The sequence below is a fragment of the Pteropus medius genome, unplaced genomic scaffold (genome assembly GCF_902729225.1).
Source record: "Pteropus medius unplaced genomic scaffold, Ma_sr-lr_union100, whole genome shotgun sequence".
Classification (NCBI taxonomy): domain Eukaryota; kingdom Metazoa; phylum Chordata; class Mammalia; order Chiroptera; family Pteropodidae; genus Pteropus; species Pteropus medius.
The window spans coordinates 25,188,682-25,202,286 of NW_024351073.1; the positions used below are offsets into that span (position 1 = coordinate 25,188,682).

Sequence of the window (13,605 nt, forward strand, 5' to 3'; positions counted from 1 at the left end):
ACGTCTGTCCTGACCCCAGGGCTGGCCGGACGGTGGCCCGTGGGCTGTCACCCAGACGGTCTCCTGAGCTTGCCGCAGTGTCTGTGGCCCTAGCTTGACTCCATGACAAAATAACTAGGCTCTTTAGAGTTCCGGCCCCTGGTCCAGATGCTCTTGTCTGCAGCTTACATGTGGAGAGGCCCGGGAAGGGGCAGGCTCTGTGCAAAGTCCCTTATCTGGCAGGGACATGGGCAAGAGAGAAGCCCAGTTCCGAAGGCCCTACGGCCCCCAGCAGGGCGACAGGAGATGTCAAGAGAGGCCCAGTCCGAGGGTCAGAATGAAAACGGACTTTTTTATTCTCCCAGGCTGCAGGTCAAGTCACGGTCCTCCACAGGGCCGCCCCTTCCTCTCGTCCCAGGTTCTGGGGGCTTTTTCCTGGTGATGAACACATTCTAGTAAGGACGCATGATCTGCAGAATTGCTACCAGCAGGAACCAGGGGCCACAGGGACCACGACCCACCCACAGCTCACCCCACTCCGGGAGCCCGGGACCCTTCCTTCGGAAACAGGTGGTCCGAGGCAGAGCCGGGGGCGCGGCCTCCCCTGAGGACGGGCCTGCGCGGCACCGCTGGCGCCGGGCTCCACCTGCCGGCGTGTCGGAGCGCGGCGCCTTCCTGCCGGTGGCGGCTCCAGGTGTCGCAGGCCCTGCCGCGTTCCAGCTGGGGCTTCCGTGCACCTGTTTGAGCCTGCGCTCTCCTGGAGCCATCGTTCCTGACAAGTTGGGGGGTCTTGACAAGACGGGGTGACTGTTTACAGAGGAGCTGGGCGCCCCGCCCGGCCCTCGGTTAGCTGCCCGCCAGATGTAGGTAATTACTGCCGTGCTTCCGCACGCCCTGCACAGCCATCCCCCCTTCAGCGAGACCGCGTGCGAGTGTGCGGGTGTGTGTGTGTGTGAAAAACGTAAACAGATTGTATAACAAAGTGTTCTCGAGCTGTCAGCGAGAGCTCGGAAAATAAAACACCTCCCTCCCAGCTCACCGTCGACTGCCAGCCCGGGCGTAGTGAGTCATCGCTCCGGGGACCCGCAGAAAGATGTGTGGGAAAACTTTAATTAAAAGCTTGTCAGCACAATTTTACCTGGGTGACATCACCCGCCTGCAATGCTGCCGCGGGCTTTGCCGTCTGTGGGATCGCGGGCACACACTTGTTTTGCTGACAGCAAACAGCGCAGAAAGGCCCGGCAGAGCTGGAGGCGGAGGACGCGTGGGAGGGAGCCCCTGTGTGGGGCCCTAACTCCTAATGAGCAGCTGGAGTCGGCTCCCCGGGGCTCGGGGGCAGGGGGCGCCGGGGCCCTGGGCTGGGGCGAGGTGAAGCCAGCTGGGGTCTGCACGATTTCAGCTGGGGTTCCACCCAGTCTCCCGGGTGATGCCGGGCGTGGGCGCTGGGAATGTGTTTGCCCCAAAGTCGCCCCCAAGCCCTGCCATCAGAGCAGGCGGGCTGGATGACAGCTTGAGCAGAGCCAGCGGTGGCCAGAGAGCAGGATGTCCAGCTCCCTCCCCGGACCGAGCTGTGAGAGGAACGAGCCCGCTTTCAGCAGGGGCTCTGGGACTTGGCAGAAAGCGTCCGCGCCGGCAGCGAACACTGAGGGGTTCGCGTCCGCCCGAACATGCCTCGCTGGACGCTTCCCCAGCTAAGCAATTATTTTCAGATGTGCTGTGTGTGGACACCGTCCTGCGCCACCTCCAAGTGAGTCATCCGAACCAACTCAGAATCCACCTCGGCCATTTAAAATGGCTTTCCAGGTTGGAAAGGCGGGACAGCTTTCCCCGGTGTCCGCACCTCGACCTCCCCGCAGCGGCTCCGGCCCCTGTGGCCGCGGGGCCGGGTTAGGCTTCGCGAAGGACCCTGGTTTCCTCGTTGCTTCTTTTTGTTTCTCGCTAATTTGTAACAAGCTCGCGTCCCTAATAGTAACAGATTAATTGCATTAGGGCAATTAAATACTAATTAATCCATTTTCTGAACAATGCTTTCCTTTTATCTATAACTGTTAACTTGACATACAAATATTTTGGTAGCAATTACACGTTACAGTGTGACCCGACACTTCCCACACTGTGTTTAGACGAGTAAACAAGCAACTGTGTTTCTGTGTTTCTTTTATCAGCCACTTAACATCGCCGAGCCACAGCGCCGAGTGCCCAGTTGACGCGGCGAGATAACGACAGGCCTGGGTTGGCGCGAGCCGCGCCCTTCAGACAGCGGCCTGGCCGTGTGGGCCTGGCGTGCGGGGGCCACGTTCCGGTCTGCGCATGCTCGCCCCGCCGAGGGGCCCGAGGCCAGCAGAGCCCCGGGACCCGGGAGTCAGCACGCTCAGTTCGGGAGACCCCAGCACCCACCTGGAAGTCCCCGGCCCACGCTCTAAGGGGAATACTCGAAATCGGCCTGGCTCACATCGGAGGTAGCTTTAAAGCCACCACGGTGGCCATCGCCAGGAGCGGGCCGGTTTGTGCGTGTGGGGTGGTCTGCGGCTGATGAACGCGTCGAACTCCCAAGGTCATTCCGCAGGTCATTCCGGAAAACCAGCGCTGTGGCCTGGGGCGAGTCCAGGTCCAGCCCATGAAGCGCTCAACGCGACCTTTTCAACGCCGCCGGCCGCACTAACGCTGATGCCGGGGGAAGAGGCACGGGACGCCCCGCCGCCAGTGGGGGCTGCTGGGCGACACGGCGGCGGGGGAGGATGGCGATGGGGTTCCCGTGAAGCGTGGGGGCAGGGGACCGAGCTGTCCCAGCTGGCACCGGGCTGCGCCCGTGCACATCCGGGCGCAGGGGACCGAGTGTCCGAGCTGGCATCGGGCCACCCCGTGCAGACCCGGGCGCAGGGGACCGAGTGTCCGAGCTGGCATCGGGCCGCCCCGTGTAGACCCGGGCGCAGGGCGGGGCGCGAGGCCGCCTCCGTGAGCTGGTTCGGTGGCTTCGTTTGGCGTTTCCCCGGTAACCGGTCCATTTACCCTCGTTTCCCGGAACCCGGGACTCATCTCCTCATTGCTCCTCCTTCATTTCGCCCCTTTCATTTCCCAAATGAAACCACCTTTCTAAGCCAAGGACAGAAACTTCTTGAGTCTGTACCTTTCGCTTTGGGCAAGGACATCCAGCTGTGTTTTTAAGTCCGCGTTCCCATCCCCGCCCTTCCGCGTGGTGCCCTCTGCCTCGCCATCCACTGGAGCGCCTTGTGCTGCCCGCGGCCTTGGGCCTTGGGCGCCTCCGTGCGCGCGCCCGCCGGGCCTCTCCCACCGCGCACTCCGCTTAGCGGACGCGAGAAGATGCGACATTCTTAGCAGCCCCTTTCCCGAAGATGCTGGCTAGTGCTCTTTTTATTAAATATCACGGTTTTAGTTGATAAAAGGGTTATTTTTCCAAAAACATATTTTCTAGAGAACACTCGTTAAAATGGCAAACGCTGCAGGCAGGTTCCAACCTTAAGACACAATTATCGACCAAGAGCAGCTCTGGGGGAGAGGGCGGACCCCCTGCCCCCAGCCGTTGCTGGATTATCCAGTGCTAAATGCCACGCGGGCCGGGACGAGTGGGAGACTCAGGTTCGGCTCGTCTGCTTCTGCCGGTGCCGCCCAATCTCGCCGCGCGGTGGATCAGAACCCTCGGTCTCTCCACGAGAGGCCGCGTTGATCCGGGGCTTTCTCGCCCAGGAGGAGCGGGGCGCTGTGCTAAGCTGGCCGCCCGCGCGCCCCCGCCCCTGCCCGCGCCTCCCGCTGGCTAATTCTGACCCCACTTTCCTCGTAAAGTCGGATTTCGTTCCTCAGTGTTAGCGATTTCTCCCCAACTTTGTGTCAACACGAGGGGTGCTAATCCTGGCTCCTGCACCTTCTCCCAGCTCGTTGATTCCAATGTTTCTCTTTTACTTTTCTATTACTGGCTTAGTGTGATTTTTACATAAGTCACTACATATTGTTACCTATAGCTGGCTTATTTTAAAAACACTGCTTTGAGAGTTATTGGTGTTGTTTCGCAAAAAGAGTTCTGGTAATTAACTAGAGGGTCTGTCTAGGAAAAGACAGAACAATTAATGGAACCGAATTCCTAGTCCAAACAAAGGTGACACAGAGGGTGACATCTGACAAATTACGAAGGAGGCGTTTACCTTGACGAGAAAGTGATGGGCTATCTAAAGCTTGAGATATCACGCTTAGCCCTTTGGAAAAAAAGAAACGTCTAAAAATACATCCAATGTGAAAAAGTCGCCTGTTAAAAGAGAAATATTCATCTCACGCAAAAAATAAACTTAAGGTGAGTAAAATATTCAAATTGAAACCACAGGAGTTCAGGAAGAAAATTAAGTGCATCTTCGTTACATTGGTCTGGTTTGAGGAAAAGGAGTTTTTAAATATGGATTTGGATTATTCTGAAAAAGAATGAAAAATTCGACAAATGAAAATTTAAAATCTACGTAGGGCAAATGAAAAAATAAAGTGAGAAAAAATTACAACATTCTGATCAAAAAAAAAAAGATGGATACATACCCAGAGAAGCTAAACTCCCAAACAGAAAAACACTCCCATTCAGACACTTCACGACGCTAGCAGCAACCACACGTGTGGCCTGCAGTTAACTAAATGGAATTAAAAAGTCTATATTTTAAGCTGGCAAACATCAAGCCGGTGAAGATACGCAGGTGGGGTCTGCAAGGGTGGCCTCGTCCACACCCTGTCGCACCCGGCGCTGTAGAGTCCTGGAGGAAGTTAACAAAATACGCTGAAGGTCAAAATGTACAAGTTCATTGAAAGGATGATTTTCCCCTTTCTTCTTTGTTACGTTCCGATTATTATAACCTGCAGGATCTGATTATTTTTGATAAACATGCAGCACTTTCAAGATAAGAAAAACAGCGATGTAAAGGTTAAATATTCTGCCTGGCACGCGTACATTTTAAGTCCTAAAAGCATGGACTCAAATTTCCAAATGGAAGCTACTCTTTAGCTACGTCCCCTCGTGTTCCTGCAAGGATGTGAGGCGGCTCCCAGTCCACATGAAGTGACATTTAACGTCATCAAAGGGTGAGAGATGGAGAAGAAGGCGGCAAAGAACAGTGGGAGGGGCCCAGGAGGGGCAGGAGCGACACCCCCCTTTCCATTCCTGTCAGCTAATTAAAAAGGGGGGAGGGGAAGCTCGCTACATGATGGGCGTGTCCGTGAGACAGCCATCAGGGGCGGTTTAAGCCAGCGCCCTGGATGGTCGTGCAGAGAAAAAGGGGCCCTCCCCCGAGAGCATCTGGGTCCTCAGGGCAGGCCGCTCCCTCTGGCCCCTCACAGAGTCCTGCACAGCCCGGGGAAGGCCTGCTCCTGTGTGACAGCGGCTCTCCCATTCCTGAGGCTGGGTTGGCCTGAGGCTCAGCCTCCTCCCTAGCGGGCCCCGGGGTCAACATGGCTGCTTTGATGATGGGACTTGGGGTAAAGAATATGCGCCTGAGCTTGCAAGTCCCCATTCTGTCCAGCCTTTTCTGGACAACCCATCACTTCTTTCCTTTAAGTCCTGCCCACCGAGACAGCGCACAGGCGACCTGATGGAGCCTCCACGGTGCAGTCACAGGAGCGACTCAGCGACTCGGCGGAAGCTGCGTGCCACGCCCCGGCCATTTGGCTCCCGCTGCCCCGTTGCCCTATGGGCTGGACCGTCCACGGGGCCCGATGGGGGCCCGGCCAGCGGCGGCTGCAGCTTCGTGGTGGAGTCGCTCAGCCTCCCGCAGCCGCCCTGCCAGCACCTGGCCCGCTCACTGGGCAGCCTGTGGCGGGGCTGCCAGCTCCGCCCGCCCGCCCCGCGGCCTCGGTGAGTACAGGTGCGACCCCACGGAAACCGGGGGCAGCTCCCCCTCGAAGCACCGCTTCCCCTGTGGGCAGCGTGTGTCACAGGGTGCTGCAGGTGCACAGGCTCGGAGTCCCTGCTTCGCCCCGCTCGCTGGTCCTTATTGTGCCCGGAACAAAGGCCCAGCAGAGGGGCCGGGTCCCCGGAGACTGGCTGTGTCCACAGTACTGACGGCTTGGCCCAGCGTCCCTCCTGCCCACGAGCTGGCCTTCCTGGCTCTCGGCAGCAGCGTGTCCACCACCGGCTACTCGAAGCCACGCTCCGGAAGCGGTTTATGCTGTTACCTCTGTGAGTGGGCTAGAACTTCTAAATTTCGAAGAACTAGTAATTAAAGTCAGCGTATTAGTGGCTGAATGGAAAGGGGCCAACTTTTATTGAAACAAAAAAGGGGACATTAAGAAAAAACAACACACGACTACTGTCCTATGCTGTCACCACTTCCGTAAGGGAGAGGAAGTGGACCCCAACCACGGAAAGACCAGCCTTGGCGTAAAGGGCCAAGCCTGCCGAGCGCAGCCGGGTGACAGCCGAGCCCATGGACACGGTCTCTCCTTCTTTGCCCTGCGCTCCCCATGGCCGGCAGCTCTGGGCCGGGGTGGCCGCTGTGCTGCCTCGTCTCTGCCTCTGCCGCGGCTGACCAGAACCCCGTTATCATTTAGGCTCAGGGCGGGAACGATTTAAAAATCTCCCCAAATATGCTCCTGTCCGTCGAAAGTGGACTAAGAACAAACAGGTGATGAAGAGGCTTCCAGAAGATCCCCGCCGCCCAAGCCTGCTTTCTCGAGCCCCGCTTGCCGGCTCTGACACTGAGCTGCGCTTGGTTCCCGAAGCTTCCGCTTCGATCTCCTGGTGCCTGGCGCCCCGAGCGCATCATCGCGCAATGTGAGCTCTGTTCCTCGGTGCTCACCGACTTCTTCCCGGCTTTGGGGACCTGGCGGTGGCAGCCGGCTGAGGGACCGACTGGCTCGGTTCTGCGAAGCATGCCCGCCGCTGGCTTTGTGCAGCACGGAGCGTTTCAAACGGGCGGACGTCAGCTCCTTTGTCTGGGTTGGTCCCGGCCGCGCCCGCTGTCGTGGCGCACGCCGTGCCGACCGCTCTCGGCGCTTCAGCAAAGCCGAGGGGGGAGGCGCGGAGGCCACGGGGCAACACGAATAAGCACGCGAAAAAGAGCAGGCGGAGCCATCAGCGAGCTCGGGCCTCACTCGCTGCCGTGTTTTCAGACCGGCTTGTGCCCATCACTGTCCGGGGAGCACGCGGCCCAACCATCGGCTGGCCGCACGCGAGCGGTCACACGACCTGCCCTGCGGTACAGGTATAGACAGGGCTTCTCCGGTTCTGCACGGTCCAACGGAGAGGCATCGGACCGGGTCGGCGCCCAGCAGAACACGCAGCGTTTCAGGCCAATTAAACCTGTCACCTGGGCACACCTGACTTCGAGGATGGAGCACTCGCCAGGGCGCAGAGTCCTTGGCTGGATAAGTGAATGACTTTCTCTCCTCCTCAGGTCGCCACAGACCTTTGTCTGTGACAAAGAACGCCAGGCTCCAGCTCGGCAGTGGCACGGCGTCAAAACCACCATGGGTTGCTGAAGACTTTCCATCCGCGTAGCTGGCTGGCCGCGCAGTCCCGCAGATGGTAGTGCTGGGTGATGCTGGCTGTGTGACTTGGTGACAGATAGTGCAGAGAGTGTGGCTCGCAGCCAGGCTCATCAGAAGGCCAGAGGGTGTCACCACCACAGTTACAGCGCCGAGTGTCAGTGGCGTTCTTGAGTCACACGGGGCCGGGCAGAGGTGATCGTACTAGAATGATGTTTTTAAACTGATATTTTTTCTCTCAAAGATGACGTTTCCAGTGGCAACGAAGGTGAGGATTTAACTCGGGGCTCGTGTTAACTCGCGGCACTGAAGGCTCAGCATCATCGGAGCCCATGCTGCAGCTCTGTTCCCGGCGCTTCGGCGACAGCCCGCACTCTCGTGCGGAGGTGACACTTCCTGCGTAGAGCCACCCAGAGCCCCTTAACTACTTAGAGACTTAGACGCAAAACCCAGTAACCAACAAACTAATCCTATTTACTCTGGCGTCTTTAAATAAAACGTGCTTGTAAATGATGGTGCTGATTAATTTTGAAGATTTAAAAATGTGTTTTATAAGATAATTCCAAAGGAACTTTTTTAAGTTCTGAGGTTTTTAAAAGACTGGTTTTAGTTTCAGAATAAGTATACAGTACGCTACAACCACCGAACGCAGCGACATGTTGGTGCTATGCTAAGCGCTTGCCATCCTGACTCTTAATGTCCAGTCTTTAATCCTGGCTCGTGGTTTTTGTTGGAAACATACCTATCTCTCAAACGTAGTAAGTTTCCTTGCTCATCAAAGGACACCATCAACACAGTGGAAAAGCAACACGCGGAATGGAAGAACGAATTTGCAAATCCCATGTCTGATAAGGGGTTAATATCCAGAATGTGTGAAGAACCCCTACAACTCAACACCAGAGACACTAACAACTCAATTATAAAATGGATAAAGGACTCAAATAGACATTTCTCCAAAGAAGATACACAAACGGCCAATAGGCACATGAAAAAACGCTCAACTTCACTAATCATCAGGGAAATGCAAATCAAAACCACAATGACAGACACGGTTCCATAGGGTAGCGGTGAGCTCCTCTGCTTTACACGCAGAAGGTCCTGGGTTCGCACCCCAGTGGAGCCGCGGTCCATGGTCTACGGCCATGCCACCCTGAACAAGCCCGATCCTGTCTGATCTCGGATGCTAAGCAGGGTCGGGCATGGTTAGTACTTGGATGGGAGACCACCGAGGAAGACCAGGTGCTGTAGGCGTAAAAAAAAAACAAACAACCAAACAAACAAAAAAACGAGATTCCACTTCATCCTCCTTAAGATGGTTACTATCAAAAAAACCCAGAAAAAGCCAGCGTCGATGAGGCTGTCTGGGCATTGGAGCCCCCGGCACTGCTGATGGCAGGTGACATGGTGCAGCCGCTGCCGGAAACAGTGTGGCAGCGCCTCAGGGCTGAACACGGAGCGTACGACCCAGCACTCTGCTCGGGTAAGTCTTTGAGAGCCGGGTGCCGGGGTCAGAGGGGCCGCTCGTGCAGCCCGTTCACAGTGGCACAGCCAGAGGCGGCAGCGACTCAAGTCCATGGACAGGTAGACGAGGCGTGGTCTGTGCACGCAGTGGCACCTCCTCCGTCCTCACGGAGGAAGGAAGTTCTGACAAACGCTGCAATGTGGGTGAATCTAGGGGACCTCAGGCAGAGGTGAGCAAGCTGGTCACAAAAGGACGAGGCTGTGTGACTGTGTCCGCACGGGTCCCGCCCAGGAGCGGTCAGGCTCACGGAGACGCACGGCAGAGCAGCGAAGCCGGGGGCTGGGGAGCGGCGGGACTTAGCGCCTGGCCGGGATGGTTTGGGATTTGCAGGGTGAGGGCGTCCTAGGGAGCGGCAGCGAGGATGTGAGCACCCTGAGCGCCACCGACCTGCACGCCGAAGCGGAGACCGTTACACGTGGGGTGCCACGGTGTTAGAAAGTCTCCGGACGCCACAAACTTCTCATCTACTCAAGTCCAGCAGCGCCGTGTCCGTCACCGGGCCCGGTTATTTCCCGGGTTTCCTCGTGAGGATTCGCGTTTCCTGGCCCGTTCGCCGCCCGCCCGACTCTCTCTCGGTCTCGAGCTCTTTAAGTGACCCGCCCGGCTTCGGCGGGCCAGCCGGATTCGGGCTTTCCCAAGCATCCACGCCCCCGCAAGCCCGACCTTTGCTCTGACGTACGCTAATCTATGTACGAGCTCCAGCTAAGGGCTTGATGACCGTGTCTCCGATGCGGAAAAAAATTGTACCTTCCAACTCCGACAGCCCCGTAATTTCTGCATTCTACTCCCCCTTTCTCTTCCGAGCTCAAATCTTTCCTGTAATTTCACGCTAAATGCGGCCGACAGTAACTGGCGCGGGCTGACAACCGACCGCCTTCCCCGCGCTCCGATCCGTCATGTGCTTCGCCACCCGCGTTACTGCGGGCGAAGGCTTTCATCAAATACCTCACCACTTCGCAAGGTGGACGGGCCCCTTACGGGTTCCTGCATCGGTCCCTCGTTGGCTGGCATCTGCCCCCTACATCAGTGCCGCATGTTTTAAATTTTCTGTTGTGACAGTACCCCACTTCTGTATCAATGCTAGTATCAGTGATGATGAGCTACGTAGTTTGGGGGTGCAAACAACCCCAAAACGTCTGTAGTTTAAAACACATTTATTTCTTCCTCCTCCTGAATCCCCATCAAGGGTCAGCTGGTGACGTGTGGTCATGGAGACCCTTTAGGGCCCCAGACTGACGGAGAAACTGTGATCCCGAATGTTGCCCATTGCTCTTGCAGTCCAGAGAGGGGTGGATGTGCCATTTACCATGGAGGCCAATGGCTCTGGTGCCAAGTGTGGCCAGGAGTCTCACGCTGTGCTGAGCACTCCAGGGCGGGGGGACAGGCTCGGAGCCGGATGAGCCAGGCAGAGGAGAGCTGTCGGGGCCTTGGAGGTGAAAGGGGGGGAGGCCCTGGGGGTAACCCAGGCTGCGGAACCCCAGCTACGGAGACCCGGGAGTGAGTGGGGAGCTTCCTGCGACAGCTGAGAGTGTCTGGGAGGTGTGTGCAGAGGGAGGCTGCAGAGGGACAGGAGAGGGCCCCGGAGGGAACCCTGGGCACCCTGTCTGGGTGCTTCGCTGGCTCCAGGACTTCAGGCTGCGCCACACACAGGTGCCACCGCCCGGGAGGGACTCAAGTCCCCGCGTGTGACGTGGGGGCTTCTCTGACTGTCTCTGACTCACGACGACCTCCTCGCGCCTTTATAAAATACAAATGAGAATGCGCGCCCCAGGGAGCGGTGGCGGCGGAAGGGAGCCGGGCTGCAGGCGGCCCTCGCGTTTCTAAGAGCTGTGTGGAGTCACTATGGCCGTGGCCATGGGCAGGGCACGTGCTGGTCTCGCCCAGGAAGCTCGACCTCTGTGTCTCTCTCTTCCGCAGTATGTCCTTGCAGGGGCTGCGTGCCCGTCCCCTGCGAGCAGCGGATTCTCCCTCGCCGCCTGATTTCTCATGAGCCGGGAGCCTGCGTCGTGTACAGGGACCGCGGAGTCCCCCTTACTAAGTGGCCCTGGAACTTTTACTTCCCTGGGAGGTAAAGTAGAAGATAGATTGTCACCTGTCCCAGTGGGCTACCACTGACACAGTGACGTCTGACACGCACGCTCAGAGGCTGAAGGGCACAGGGCGTGTCGGCCCCCGCTGCTGAGGGCCGAGGCCCAGGTGCACGTGGCCGGCCCGGGTCCTCTGTTCACGTCCCGGGGGGCCCCCACCCCGAGCGCTGGCGGAGCAGCGCCCCTCCCGGAAGCTCTGCCGTGAGCCCCGTCCACGCTTGCCAGACAGTCCGCGGAACCAGTGCTCCACGCCGCAGGACTCGGACCCAGGTCCTCGGGGCCGGTCATCCCTCCCGAGGGGAGCCGCGCCCTGCTCGGCTCTCCGTGTGGCCCCTCCAGCCGCGGTGGCCCGCATCCCTCCCGCCTGTCACACCTGCCCAGCTGCTGCTGTGCTGCTTCGTTCTTGCCTCTGGCGAGGGGAAGTCTCGTCCTGTCAGAGCTCCCGGGACGACGTCCGGCCCCGCTGCATGGCCCGGGGTCATCCCGTTTGCCGTAACACATCTGCAAAGTGTCCTTTGCCGCTTAATGTGACACAGTCACAGGGGCCAGATATGAGGGCCTGGGCCACGCCGGAAGCCAGGAGAAGGAAAGGCAGAGGGCCGGGCTGCCCGGCAGGCGGCCCCGTCCTGCCCCCGCGCCCTCGGCCTGGCCATGCAGCTGTGGCCCTCACAGTCCTCTCGGCTCTGTGCCCTGGGCCGGTCAGGCCTCTGCCTCGAGCACAGTCGTCGCCGCCTCGGGAACCACATGGGAAGAGCCCCGTTCTGCCTGTCACGGCACTGATTCTTGGGGCTCGTCGTTTCCTTATGTGTCCGATACATCTCCGAGCTTCCGAGAATCACAGAAGCCGCGCTCGACTCGGGCACGAAGCCTAGAGAGGGGCTGCTCCCGGCGGGACTGCGGGGGCCCCTGTGGGCCCCACTTCTGTGCCCCCCACGCCCGACCAGCCCTGCCCTTTGTGGGGGTCTTGGGGGAACTGCCTCTGCGGGGGGCTCTCCGGGGACCTTCCTTCCTGTGCGTGGTGTGATTCGCCTGATCTCGGGCTCTCTGCGCTTGGAAGGACCGCTCCGCCTCCCTCGAGGACGCGGGCTGGCGCTGGCTGGGGAGCCTTGCCGAGTCTCTCCCGGATGAGGTTTTCACCCCGTTTCGAATCAGCCGCCGGGGTTGCTTCCAGCTGCAGGCGGCGATCACGCGGTGCCCAGAGCGCTGCCTCGGTGACAGATACCTCTGCCCATGCGCTTTGATCGGGTCCATCTGTACAGCTGGGACCCGTCCCGATCCGCCCGGGCTTCTGGTGACCTGCTCGCGGGCAAACGCCTGCCGCGGGCCCGGGACAGCTGCCTTCGGACCTGCTCTCCATGTGAAGGATGAAAGCAAAGGCTTCGCAACGCCCGATTCTTTTTAACTCTTCTGAGAAGGAAAGACATTTATTTTCCAACCATGTCAGTTTCAAACCGCAAACGCGGCGACACGCGGGGAAGAGGCGGGGCGCATGTCACATCCTGCGAGACGGCGTCTAACCCTCCGGGGCTCGTCGGCTCCTCCCGCGGGGAGGTGACCCGCCTCGTCAGAGGGGACCGACACCTTCAGAAAACATGGAGTCTCTGATCTCCAGGTGGAAACGCTGGCCACACGCCTTCACTTGTTAGCAGAGTCGCAAATCCATGGGAGGGGACAGCGGTGGCTGTGCGCGGCGACTCGGCCGGCCCCAAGTGAGCTTCAGGGGCCTCAGGCGGCAGGTGAGCAGTCGGGGCTGACGCCACCGAGAGCCAGGTGACCTCACGTGAGGCCACTGAGCTCAGGCTCGGAGGTGGCTGGAGTAGGGCCGCCGTGGCGGGCGCCTCCCATGTGCTCGGGCCTGCAGCGCGGGTGGCCTGCCTCGGCCACGGTCCGGCTGTGCTCTTTCCGCTGCGGGCCGTCTGCAGCCCCCCGGCCCCCTGCCCTTGGAGGGCTCGCTTGCCCGGGAGGTGGCGTTTCCACACCAGGGAGCGGGAGGCTGGACCAGCACCCGGCCCGGAGCGCAGCGACCGCGTCCTGAGGCCTGTCCCCACGCGAAGACGCACAGTGGGTGCGCAGTCCGGCCGGCCCGGTCTCGTCACAGTGGGTCTGATGGCTGGAGGTCTCCCGTGGACTTGGGAAGAAATCAAGAATAGGCGTTCGGGCGCCCTGCAGTGCGCTGCTCTGGGGAGGAAAGACCCGGCTGGCGAGGGCCAGACGTGGGCCAGGCGAGGCCCAGGGTCCCCGCAGGCCAGGACAGAGGGGCCCGAGGGGCCTGGGCGATGGGCAGGAGGAGGGAAGGCGGGAGGGTAAGCGGGGGACCGGCCTGGGGCCCGGCTGACGCCTCCCTCTGCGGGTCTCCGCACTGCCCCACCCCCCACCTCCGCAGACCGGCGCATGCCCACTGCGCAGCGGCGAAGGGATTTTCCCGGTCTAAGGACCGGAAATTTTGCATTGAATGTCCTTTTATGCTTTTCTGTTTACCGTTCTATTCAGTTCCTGTGAAGTGTCGCTCTGTGGCACTTTGTGATGACAGTTAAGACAGTACCCGTG

The 13,605-nt window shown here is 59.4% G+C and overlaps 1 pseudogene; it reads left to right on the top strand.

Annotated features, from left to right (window-relative positions):
* Positions 1-8,581: 8,581 nt before the first annotated feature.
* On the top strand, positions 8,582-8,700 carry LOC120586333 (uncharacterized; annotated as a pseudogene).
* Positions 8,701-13,605: the final 4,905 nt, after the last annotated feature.